Below are 11,418 nucleotides of genomic sequence, written 5' to 3'. Positions count from 1 at the left end.
TTAATTTTTTAATCTTATTTAGACGAACTTCAAAAAGAAAATTAGTGTCCAGTGACATTTCACTCTCTCTATAAGCCAACTCCATAGAAATATCACCTATCAGATCCTGGCAGAAGGTTGCCAGGTTTGTTATATCTCATTCCTGTACGGAAAAATTCACTTCTTCGGCTGTTAAATACTGGCCTTGCTAAGGGGTTAATGAGATTTCCTCACTTCTTTTTCCCTCCGAATTGTCTAGATCAGTCATGACCACTAGCTTCTGATACTAGCATAAACTATTCTAATAGTTTGTATGTTTTTCATAAAAAAAATTATTAAAAAAAATATATATATATTTTTTAGCAGTATGCGTTCTGAAAACAGTAGCAACAAAACCTTTAAATAACCTTAATAACTTTTATTATACCAATTCTTTAAAAGAGAAAGGAAAATTGAAATATGTAAAAAGGTGAAATTTGGGTTGTAAAAGATGGAAAACGGAGCTAATCTGCTGCTTAAACTCAAAGCAGCACCAACCTTGAATTAATCCTCTCCATGAAAGAAGTTCTCCCTCCCTACTCTACAGCCTCAAAACCCCAAGGCTCTGCACATCGATAATCCCTCCCCCTGCCTTACCAAGGTAATTAGAAGCTACCAGCCGGATTGGAACTCACAGTGTAGACCTTGTTTCAGACCAGCTACCCTGACTTCTTGGATGTGGCAGGCAAGACGCGTTGCTGTTTCCTGTCCTCTATATCAGCTATTTTCAGCTCTCCAGATGAATGAATGCAACTGAAAGAGCGATTACTATGGGCAAACATCTAAGTTTAGTCACACATCTGGTTTAGATAACATTCAATTGAGCAGCTTCTAATGGTGGCCCAAGCAGTGGTGTGTCCAAATGTATTGAGCGATCAGCAGTAAGTTCAGCGTCATTGCTAAAAACCAGACTTACGATTCGTAATATGAAGAAACTGCTACCTACCCTTTTCAACAATGTTATCCAGAGTTAATTATATATTTATTATACAATAAACACAGACTGTTTATTATATTACTGTGTTAATTTTTAGACTGGTAAAATGATTCACATACTTAAACAATGTACAGAATTATCAGGATTCTGTTCAAAGTAACGATGGTACCTGTTTTCCTTCCTAATTAAATACTGTAGTTCACTGATTCTTCCAATAAGTCTGATGTTTTTAGTTGTTTGATCGCAGTCCAGTTCTGACAGCCGTTTAAATTCATATTAGGTTTTTATACACAATTAGCGTTCTAATTAAACCCAATAAAAATACTGTCATGTTGGTTTATACCTAGTAACAGAAAACACACACACACACACACACACACACACACACACACACACACACACACACACACATACACACACTATCTATGTATAGCCATACTATTTTATTAACACAATTCAAGTGTTAAGAATTTTTTTTTTTTAAATATACGTATTACAAATCCATATTTGTATATTTTTATATCCATATTCAAGTCAAGTTTATTTCTATAGCGATACAGACATCGCCTCAAAGCAGCTTTACAGAATTTAAGAATTAAGGTGAACGATGTGTATTTATCCCTGATGAGCAGCCATTGCAACTGTGGCAAGGAAAAACTCCCTTAGATGTTATGAGGACGAAACCTTGAGAGGAACCAGACTCAAAAGGGGAACCCATCCTCATTTAGGTGATATCAAGAGTGTGATTATAGTCTTTAAACAATACAGAACACTGGAGAGTGAGAACTAACATGAGCAGTGGAGTGTAGGATTATAAGTGATGTCCTTTCTACAGTCTTATACAGTCATTTGATGTTATGGCACCAGAAGCTACTAAGCAACTCATAAAATAGCACAACATTTGAGATCATCATAATTCCATGTTAAAAATCCATACAGATACCACCATCAGTGATTGCAGCACCAATCACAGCAACAGACTTCTGAACAACATTCGACATTGCGTTTCACATGGAGCAGAGATGCTTTGGTGTCTGCCTACTGCATTGATTGCAATGAAGGAATCAGAGAAATTATCAATTGTATTTGTCTAGCGCTTTTAACATTGTCTACAGCAGTTTAACAGAAATAAATGAGCAGAAATCAGCAGAAATCTTATCAGCAGAAATCTTATGAGCGAGCCAGGAGCATACCGTAGCATAGCAGGTTTGGATTTGCACCTTATATTACTAATCTCTCCAACGCGCATCAACAAGAACACATTTGTTTAATGAAATGTACTGTACATTAATGTAACAACTAGATTTATGCAACTAGTCCTTTATGTCTGTTACTGGAAAGATGATCTCATTCAGTCTGGCTGTAGCTAATGAGACAAGTCAGGATTTAGTCAATTATTATCAAAATTACTATTTTGCTAAGTTGCAAGCGATTAATGTTTTTGATTATCTTTCTGAGGGCATTGAAAAAAGTCTTAAATATAATTTCCCGAAACTAGTCCATACTCTGCTCCATTGTTTGGTGTCCAACAGCAAACAGCTTCTTCAGTTGGATTCTCCAGCTTCTTTTAGAATCACCTCAGACACTACAATAGTTGTAATGCAATTTTCTCCTTCCTACAGCAATTGTTGTAGGCTGGGCATTCCAAAACATTGTTGTCTATGTGATTCAGCTTAGTGTCATGTTGAAAGGTGACCTTTCTCCCCAGTGAAAAGTCTTCAGTACTCTTGAACAAATGTGATGGTTCTGCATTTTAATTTTAATCTTGAAAAGCCTTTTAATCTCCTAAAAAACATCCACACAGCAGGATCTTTCACCACTGTACTAACCATAGTAATACAGAGCCCTGCTCAGAGCCTTGTTCCCTCGAAATGGAACTTGAATCTTGAACTGACCTTTAACTAGATGGCTTTTAGATTGATGTTTTTTTGTTTGCAAAGCTCCAACAAGCTGCCTAATTTGCTCAGTTTGACAGCAAGGCAAGCTCTGTGAAATGGAAGTTTATTGGTTATGTAAGTATTTTTATTCCTATGAATGATTATGTAAACTTTGTGGCTTGGATAGAGAACACTGAATATCTTACAATACCATATAAATGGTCCTATTATAGTTTAGTTAACTGTCTGTGGTCCTGAAATTTCTGCTTCTAAAATGTGTAACATCGGGTTTCTACAAGATACAGAGATGTCTTAAGGGCTGAAGAATTGCAGACAGAGCTTACAATAGAGGTGTATTTAGTCCAAAAGTTTCCTCTCCTCAAAGGGAAAAAGTTTTAAGTTAAATGTAAAGTGAGTTATTAGATTAGCACTACTACTATTATTATTATTTATGTCAAAACACATCAAATGTTTAAATAAGAGGTTTCAAATGTTTTTTTTTTTTTGTGTGTGTAAAGGATTTTGGTGCTCATGCGTCCATTCCAAGTGTAAACCTAACCCTAAGGTACTAGAATACAGGGGCTGTTTGTGTGAAACAGTACAGAAGGACCTTTTGTGTTCAACCTTAATCCCAAAAAAGTTGATTCACACTGTAAAGTGTAAATAAAACCAGAATGCAAAGATTAGCAAATCTCATAAACCCATATTTTATTCACCATAGATCATAGAAAACATATCAAACTGGGGATCATATTAGGGAGAAAAAGGTTATATCATCAAAGGTTTCAAAGGATCTGGAGAAATCTGAACACGGGTGAAAATCAACATTGGATGCCCGTGATCCTCAGGCCCTCAGGCGGCACTGCGTTTAAAACAGTTATGATTCTGTTAAGAACATCACTGCATGAGCTCATTAACACCTCAAGAAATCATAATCTGTGGACACAGTTTGCTATGCCATCCACAAATTCAGGTTAGAACATGATCCAGAAACGTCACCATCCTCTTCGGGCCAAAACTCATTTAAAATGTACTGAGGGAAAGTGGAAAACTGTTCTATTGTCAGAGGAATTAAATTTTTTTTGGAAACCATAGACACTATGCCCTCCGGACTAAAGATAAGAAGGACCATCTGGTTTGGTATCAGCTCTCAGCTAAAAAAAACAAATGCATCTTTGAAGGTATAGGAGTGCATTACACAGGTTTTATATGTTTGCATAAACAGGTTTTAGAGCAACAAATGTATTCATCCAGTAAATGTCTTTTTCAGTAAGGCCTTGCATATATGAGCAAAACAATGCTAACTGCATACTGCATTTATTAGAACAACATGACTTCGAAGTAGAAGAGTCTGGGTGTTGAACTGGCCTGCCTGTGGTCTAGATCTTCCACCATTTAAAACCATTTGACCATCATTAAACGAAAAATACAACAAAGAACACCCTGAACTGCTAGAATCCTGTATGAGACAATATTTTTCCCTCAAAACTGCAACACCTGGTCTTCTCAGGTCCCAGATGTATATGGAAAGAAGACATGATGCTGCACAGCGGAGATCTGTTGCAGCCATCAAATTCAAAATGGAATTATTTTTTCTTAAAAATGGTATATATTCTTAGTTTAAACATTTGATGTTTTTTTTTTTGTTTGTTTTGTTTTATTGTGAATAGAATATGGATTTATAACATTTGTAAATTATTTGTAAATCAATGTTTTAATTTACATTTTACAAAGTGTTCCAACTTTTTCGGAATTAGGGTTGTATAAATAAACATGAATAAGCAGGTAAACAACAAATCACATTCCTTAAGATTAATTTGCAAGGATTGTTAAATGGTTTGGCTTAAAAAAAAAAAAGTTTACTATCAATAGTGTTTGGAGAAATAAACTGTCTGGATGCAAAGAATGTGTAAAGCTGTTATTCATGATAAGGGAGGATTTTCTCCATAAAACAAAGCTGAACTTCTGTACATTAATGCATTTGTTCACTCAGACAACATATTCTGTTAAATGACCTAGTTTGTTGAATTTAAACAAAAGGAACATGCATGTGTCTCTCAAAAACAGAAAACAGACTAGGTGTCTTTATGCCAAACTTTTGTATATATTTTTAAAACTAATACATACCTTTAAACTCACGCTAGAGGGTTAGACAGGATGAGTTAACCAAATTATTCGTTTTTTTTATTTTAAACCGCATGGACATATTAGTCTAGGCAGCCTATTTCAAGTGATACTTTCTTCTCCTGTGTATAGTTTTTTTCCACTAAGGAAACCCTCTTCCACCTTCTTAGCTCATTCAAAAAATAAAAAAATTTAAATTAAATTAAAATTAAATTAACCCTTATGCGTAACTCGCGCCATTTTTTTTTTAAGCACAAGTCTACCTTAAATGTGACACCATAGAATCAATGTTTTTTAGCAGTGAGTGAACAATTAGCCCAAAGCTATAAAAGACTATACTAGCAGATTTAGCAGAGACATTTTGAAACACTGCCCATGTTCTGTTTAATGTTCATAATGTTAGAGATGGAAAATAAAAAACGGTTATTTAGGGAACTTATTTGTGTAAAAATGATGAGGCAAGAGCCAGTTTGATATGATTGTAAAGCGCAAGAAAAAGCAAAGGCTGGATTGAAAGAGGGAGCAGCATTTCAGTGTGTAACAGACAGTAAAATGCTTTGTAAAGAGATGCCATACATACTGTGGGTACAGTATGTGGCCAGTTGTATATATTTTTACCACTGCATAACTCTCGACAAGCAACCAAACCAAATCCTCCACTTACTGGCTTAAGTAAAGACAAAATCCTGTAGTTCATGTAAGACTCTAATATTCTGACCCTAATAAATATGTATTTATCATTATATAATGTAGACATGGGCATATTGCATGCATTAATATATACTTTCATTGTTATATACAGTCATATACCGTTGGTACAGTACACAGTGAAAATAAACAGTGTTCCTTCAGAAACAAGTTGCTGCATAAAACAACAGATTTACATGAACTGCATGACACACAGGACTACACAAAGCCCAAACATTTGCCAACACAAGTGACAGTGACGGTAACCAATTACACTGCACCTCTGTTAAAGATGTCATTAAAGCTCAACACTCCCCTACCTGCATCTGCTGCCTGTAAGTGTCTTTTTAGCACTGCTGGCCTCATTTTCAGTCCAAAAACTGGTAGGATAAATAAAAAATAATTAAAAAAATTAAATAAAAAGAAAAAAACGCCCCTCTTTGAAAATGGAAGGTGCATCAAATTACAATCAAATTTGAATATTTGGTTTCACTTAAATGATTTATTTTAATTGTATTTTTCCATTAAATACAAATGGTTCTTCTACTTTGTAACATGACATTGTAATTCTATTAGTTAAATGAAGATAGCTTTTTAAAAAAATTGCTTTACTCCTTTGTTTTTTTTGATCGGCCTGATTTGATCTTTGTTTCATTCTGGCATGTTGAAGAGGTTGTTGTATTGATCTTGTTTAATGCAGTGTTGTACAATTTGATTTATATTTTAGGAACAAAAACCTCACAAAGCAACTGTTTTTGGCTTTTCACTAACATGTGTCTTGGTGTTGAGGACTAGTGGATCTTTGGTGGCTTTAAGGCTGCTGAAGGGCCCAAGACTGGCAACTTCATGGGATTTGAACTAAAGACCTTCTGATCAGAGGCAGAACATCTTACTACTAAATTACTTAGTAGACAGATGAATAATGTAAGTATATATATATATATATATATATATATATATATATATATATATATATATATATATATATATATATATATATATATATATATATATATATAAACAGTATGTGCATTTGTGAGAATTATGTGTCCTATAAGCTCTCTTTAAAATCTGTTTTAAATTTCACTGGTCTTTATAATGCAAGGGTTTATGAGAGGCAGCTTATTTTCCCCTTGTAGACACACACACACATACACTCAAGAAAAGAAGTGCTGTGTTCATGTCATGTGTCCCTGCATTGCTTTAGTGCTTCTGACAGCCTTGACAGAAAAAAAAACACAAGTCTCAGCCAGAGCATGGCTCCAAAAAGAGTGAGGCATTGTGGACCAACCCTGCACCAGTCCTGGAAACATTTAACACTTTGTTTGTCTGCAGAAGGTAGCAGTTAAATCAGATTCACCACAACCTGAATTCAGGCTGCGTAGAAGAAGGAAATTGCGGGGACCTTTGTTATAATATAAATGTGTCTACATATTTGTGTGTATACAAATGCATAATGCATTAAAATTTAGGGTGTCCCGCAGACTCTGCCTTGCCAGTCGAGTACAGCGGACAGTGGCTTGTTTGTCTGTTCTCCGTCTTCCTTTTTCCTGTAGGACATTTGCTTCCAACTTAAACCATCTCCTTGTGAATTTGCCAATCCACATGCATGGATTTACTGTGAGACAGTATTTCCGCTGTCTAACTGACTAGCAGGTCAGACGCTCTTATTTGTGTGCATCTGTGCGAGTGAGAGTTCTCACATCACAACATTCCTCAGAGTTTTTGGGTGTGTTGTCAGTTTTCAGTGGTATGTGTAATGTGATATGCATAAGCTGATTTACACATCGACTTCCTTTTTTTTACTTCCCATTTTTCAGGGAGAAACAAATGGCTAAAAGAAAAAATGTCCTCTGGGTGAATATCTCAGTGATTGTATACTTTGCTTGTGCACACTTGTTACTCAGGCTGTCACAGGCCTTACTATATGACACGGAGCATTCAGTCAACACTGGAATGGTCTGAGGTACTGCATCCCGATCAGCCATACTATAGTCTGCATACATTACATAGCCAAAAGATTGTGACCACCTGACCATCACACTCATATGTGCCCATTTCATAACCTCGGGCAGTAACATATGCTGTTTACACTATAGGGAAGAGCAGAGGTGAGGCTGGGCACTGATGTCAAAGATGTTTTAAGGGTCGAGATCAGGGCTCTGTGCAGGCTAATAGGCACTACAGCATGAATCAGTGTCGAGTAATACAGAAATGGAGCCCAAAGAAAAATGTGTAAAAAATTTCGGAAAGTGCTGGAATCCTCATTTGTAAGAAAATTATTTTTCGATAAGAGAAGCCAGAGAAGAGTGTTTTTAGAGATCGTATCTTCATTATGTAATTGTCATTATAAAATACAATTCTGACAATTTAATCTGGAAATTGAAGTTTTATTTGTTACAATATAAATGTGAATGTAAATATATATGGACAACACATTAAGACAAAACTGTGCAGTAGAAGATTTGTAGATGAAGAAAACTATATTCAGAGTATTCAAAATATCTTTGTTAAATAACACAATACGTTTGAAGAGAGAGGCCAGAACAGAGAGCGAGAGAAAGATCAAGAGGAAGTCTTGTCAAGAGCCAAATTGAAAAATGTAGAATTTGCCAAAGGCCTGCTGTATCCCCGTCCTGGCATGCCTCGAACACACTATGATTATTATCTGCAATCTCCTGCATGTCCACCGAAAGTCAAAAACTTCTTCAAAAAGTCCCACTTAAAGGAAAACTTTATCGCTCTCTGAACTGAAGCCAGATTTACTTCACACCACAGACGATGCCGAAGGCAGAATTAGAAACTTTATTAAAAGAATTTGCAACCTATACAGAAACACAGTCTGCCTACCCACACACACACACACACACACACACACACACACACACACACACACACACACACACACACACACACACATATATATATCATGTCAATTTCTCTGTTTTGCTAAATTATATATATATATATATATATATATATATATATATATATATATATATATATATATATATATATATATATATATATATATATATATATATATATATAGGGGGAGTGGTGGCTCCAGCGGTTAAGGCGCTGGGTTGCCGATCGGAAGGTCTGGGGTTCAAGCCCCGGTATCGCCAAGCTGCCACTCTTGGGCCCTTGAGCAAGGCCCTTAACCCTCTATGCTCTGGGGGTCCCTTACAAGGGAAATATCAAGGTCTGTGACGTCAGAGTGACGTGGGGCCGCCTTCCCGTGGGCTCACCACCTGCAGGAGGGACCGTAAGGGACGGTGCTGTGAGGATTGGGCAGCAGTTGAAGGCAGGGGTCTGCTTAGACTGCTGCCACCGCGACCCGGATTACGGATAAGCGGGAGAAAATGAATGTGTATATTTATTTATATATATATATATAATTTAGCAAAACAGATCAATTGACAATACTGTAGTATATAAACTAAACAGTATATATGCTTCTGACAGTGTGCGCAGGGACGAGTGCCAGTTTCCGAGTGGAGGCGGAGCAATGTAAAATATTTGAAAAACTATTTTATTTATTGCTATAGACATTGTAAGATCGAAAAATCTTAAGTCTAACCATTGTAACTTGGGGACCATTTGTATATACACATATTTATATACTTATATTCTATATCTATCTAAATATCTAAAATAATCTTATGTACATTATTTTCAAAATATTAATTTAAATAAATCAGTTGTATCGCAATTCAAATGTATTAATACGTAGTACAACTTACTCCAAATTTTTTGACATATACTTTTACAGTATAATTCGTTCTACAATACAATTCTATTATGATTCTAATTCAGCCCTTCAGGTTTCTCCTTTACAACATCAGAAATATCAGAGCTTTCCTCTCCATAGAAACAATTTGTGCAGTTCCATGCCTAGACACTTCCTACAACTCTTCGACCGTGTACCACGCAACCGATCCACAATACAGATTTCTCAAGTTTTCTCATGCTGCCCTTTCATTGCATTTCCCTCATCTGACTCCCTGTAGATGTCAATTCAAACCAGCATCAGGTTTTGAACTAAAATGCAGTGTTGTAGGAAATGTGTGCCTACGAGTCACTGGTAACAGTTTAGAAAAGAACCACATATGGCTAAAACAAAAACGTTTAGCTGTATAGTGTTTGTATATTTATATATATAAAATTCATTTTTGTTTAAATTGTAATTATGTGTATGAGTATAACTATATTTTTGGTCATCGATGCTTGTACAATACTTTCATACATTACATTCACACATTTACACAAGCATCAGATAAAAACACCTCCAAACCTTGATGATAACATTATTTAGTGTGTAGCCTAAGCCCTACCATTAAATAACCACAGTACCTAACCACTTTTCCCACAAAGTAACAACTGTGCCACCTCAAATCCATATTTAAGTGCCATACTGTAGATTTATGTTTACTTTTTCACAGCTCAGGGCATTCCACTTCAACCGAGAAATCCACTAAATATAGGTATGATGAAAAGTGCTCGAGCGAAGGTGTACAGGGAAAATAAATATTGAAATATGTACAAAAAAAAGATACCATTTTAATAGTACTGAAATGTGTATTCGATACATAAAAACGATACAGACAGTCTTTTGGCCTACTGTATATATTATAACGATCCTAATACTTATCTAAGGTACAATGAAAAAAACAATCAAAAATAGAAATAACAATGACACCGGATACGTTATTATCATTATAGTTTTTGAATATGACTAATTATACATGGTAAATCGGCTGATCTGATTGGTTAGGTAACCTGAACCAAGCTAACAGAGAATGCTTGCAGTTCGTATATTGACAAACTCTTAATAGCTTAGATTGTACCGTAACAGACATTTTACTGTTTTAGCCAAAAATGGAAAAACTACAAAAGTTGCCACATTTAGAAATCTTATGAACGAAAGTTTTCAAGTTGCCTAGATTACTCTGTGGTTGAACATTCTCAGAATCAGAAGTTCCTAAAAACATAACATTCACATGATCTGGAAAATTGCTATAGAAAATACTGTAGCTTATAAATGACTACTGGAGAGGTCATTAGCAGTGGAGCTGAAAATTTATCCTGGTGAACTCCTGATATTATCTATTTCATCCTGCTCATGATTTTCCACATGGACATGCTTGTGAAATGCTGTGATTCATTCCATAACCAATTATGGATACAGAGACAGTTTTGTTCCCTTCCTACATTTGACCTTTATTTATTGTGTCGCCACTCAGAGAGGGCTTTTTTTTTATTTTTATTAAAGGCAATGGTAAGATGGTATAAGAAGGTGCATTTGTGCCCCCTCTTATAACAAAATAAGGGAGACTTTTACACTGTGAAAGCAGCCCACTAGCAAAGTAATGAAAAGGAAAATAAACAGTAAGACCACTAAGTAAATTGGAAGCTGATCTCAGGCTAAGGTCTATTTTAAGCGTGTTGATGGTGGAAAGGGCCATGTTGACTCTACTGGTTGTAAATAAAGACGCACAGGGCATAAAATAAGTACAATAAAGAAGAATTCTGGTCTGTTCAGGAAGATACTGGCTGTCTGTTCTGTGTGAAATGTGCCCATTTATAAAAAAGGATTCGTAGGTAAGTTAGTGTGAAAAAGAGTTCAGAAGTCAAAATCGACAGTGTATTTTTTCAAATCTTCTATTCAATTGTTCGTCTTCATTAAATATGTACTGAGCAAATGCAAATGCAAGTAAAAGCAGATTTGAATGAATACATGGGCCAAGGTACAGAATAGGCAGACAGGCTCAG

The sequence above is a fragment of the Silurus aristotelis genome (assembly GCF_946808225.1).
Source record: "Silurus aristotelis genome assembly, chromosome: 27".
Classification (NCBI taxonomy): Eukaryota; Metazoa; Chordata; class Actinopteri; order Siluriformes; family Siluridae; genus Silurus; species Silurus aristotelis.
Note: the sequence above shows the minus strand (reverse complement) of the source record.